General features: G+C 39.3%; 1 pseudogene; it reads right to left on the bottom strand.

The window, feature by feature from the left end:
• Nucleotides 1–467: 467 nt before the first annotated feature.
• LOC123832827 lies at nt 468–1,115 on the bottom strand (annotated as a pseudogene).
• Nucleotides 1,116–2,142: the final 1,027 nt, after the last annotated feature.

Consider the following 2,142-nt stretch of genomic DNA (forward strand, 5'->3'; position numbering starts at 1 on the left):
TTTAATAAACAGAAAGAGTACATTTTAAAATAGTGATAAAAGTGTAGAATAATATACATAAACCAGCAACATAGTCATTTATAATATATCATTATTCAGTATTAGGTGCTGTACCTAAATGTATTGTTATACTTTTATGTGACTGCTAGCATAGTAGATTTGTTCACACTAGCACCACTACAAACATGTGAGTTGTGTGTTGTGCTATAACATTACAATGGCAATTACATCACTAGGTGATAGGAATTTTTTAGCTCTATCATAATCTTACATGACCACCACCATATATACATCAATTAAAGCATTGTTATATGGTGCATGTGTATTAAGAAATATGGGTCTATTTTATTTCTCTACTATATTAATTTTCCCATATGTGAAGAAAAAGCAGTATTCTTCTTCAGCTGAGAACACTCAAGGATTCTTTTTTTAAAAAATAGTAGCAGTATGGTTTATTAATATGTGCCTTAATACAGGCACTGGAACTCCCACATGGTGCTCTAGATATATAAGGCCAGGACATTCTGCCAGTTTTTTGAGCAATGATATCAGGAAATTGACAGCTAAGTGGATGTTGTACACAAGCTCATCATCTGTCTTCTTCACATGGCCAATAGCCACCACCAGACACAGCACCTTCTTCATCTGGAACTTGATTGTGGATTTCATTTCACAGATCTTGGCCACCATGTTCTTATTGTGGGTCAGCAAGGAAGGGAACTTGCCAGCCTCATTCAGGCCTGGGCCCAGGATTCATGGGCTCTGCTTAGTCAGAGACTCTGAAACCAAAAAGGTATCATACTTCTTGGCTAGCTTTTTGACCAGTTTCTTATTCTTGTTGAGTTTATTCAGTGCCTCAGTGTCCATGTGGGGGATATTCATGACCTTGGCCTTGTGACAATGTTGCTGGTCCCCCAGAACACAGGTGGGGAACTTGGGGCAAGGTATGGACTTAAGCCTGACACTACTTGAGAAGCATTTGTTCTGAGAATCATAGTTTTCAACCTGATTTGCAACTCCACTATCTCCCAAAACTTCTAGCACTTGCACTGGTTCCTATGCAGGACTTCCCACACCACCTCGAACAGCATGCTGCAGGAGATTTTGCTGCTCATGATTCTTCATGCCACAAAAACCAGAAGAGTCAAAGATTATTTCTGAAGCAATCATTACAGCTTTATTCCTCCCTTCCCGAGTTCCAATATTTCTGAGAAAAGGGAGAAAAATGATAAGGAACACTGGAAAGAAAGACAAATATGGTCCCTGCCCTCCCAGAGCTTACAGTCTAATAATAGAGACAAATATTAATTAATCACACAGGCACATCTAAAGGTCCAACTTTGAAAAGTGCTGGGAAAGAAAACTCCCATGTGCTATGAGAGAATAATATGAGGGCCCAATTTAGACTGATAGACCAAGTAAGGGTTCGCAGGGGAAATGCTATGTAGTAGAAACCTGAAGAGTTAAGAGGAGTTAAGTAGGTGAAGAGTAAAGAAAAGGAAGAACATTTCAAGTTGAGTGAACAGTGTGTTCAAAGTACCCCTGGCAGCAGAGACATGGGAAGCAGGAAAAACTGCAAGAAGGTTAGTGTGGCTGAATGTAGAGAGTAGGGGGTGTATGATTTGAGAGGTAATTAGAGTTATAGTAGGGGTAAAACAATGAAAGGCCACGTTAAGAAGTTTTGTTTTCTAAAAACATGGAAAACCACGAGGAGATTAAGGCATTGGTAACCTATTTAGACTGGCTTTCGGTAAGGTCACTGACTGCAGTGTGGAGTGGATTGATTGAAGGTGGAAAGTATGGATGCAGGAGGATATATAGTCCAGATGAGAGACATTAGTGGCTTGTACTATGGAGATAACAGTGGAGGTTAGTATGGCAGGAGAGAAGTGGGTGAATTCAGGATATATTTATGGCCTAGAGCTTACAGAATTTATTGATGGCTTGTATGTGGGAATATAGAGGTAGGATGTGTCAAAGAACCAGGTTTTTATGTGGTGCAAATGAGTAGATGGTGTTGTCATTCATTGAGATTAGGAGTACAGTAAAAGTAGTTTGGAGGGGAAGGTAATGATTTCTATACAAACATATACAGAACTGTGCATTGCTTTATGTTCAAGTTGATTGAGAGTGCTAACAAAG

This window comes from Phyllostomus hastatus, unplaced genomic scaffold (assembly GCF_019186645.2).
Source record: "Phyllostomus hastatus isolate PE091 unplaced genomic scaffold, TTU_PhHast_1.1 phas_scaffold_200, whole genome shotgun sequence".
NCBI lineage: Eukaryota > Metazoa > Chordata > Mammalia > Chiroptera > Phyllostomidae > Phyllostomus > Phyllostomus hastatus.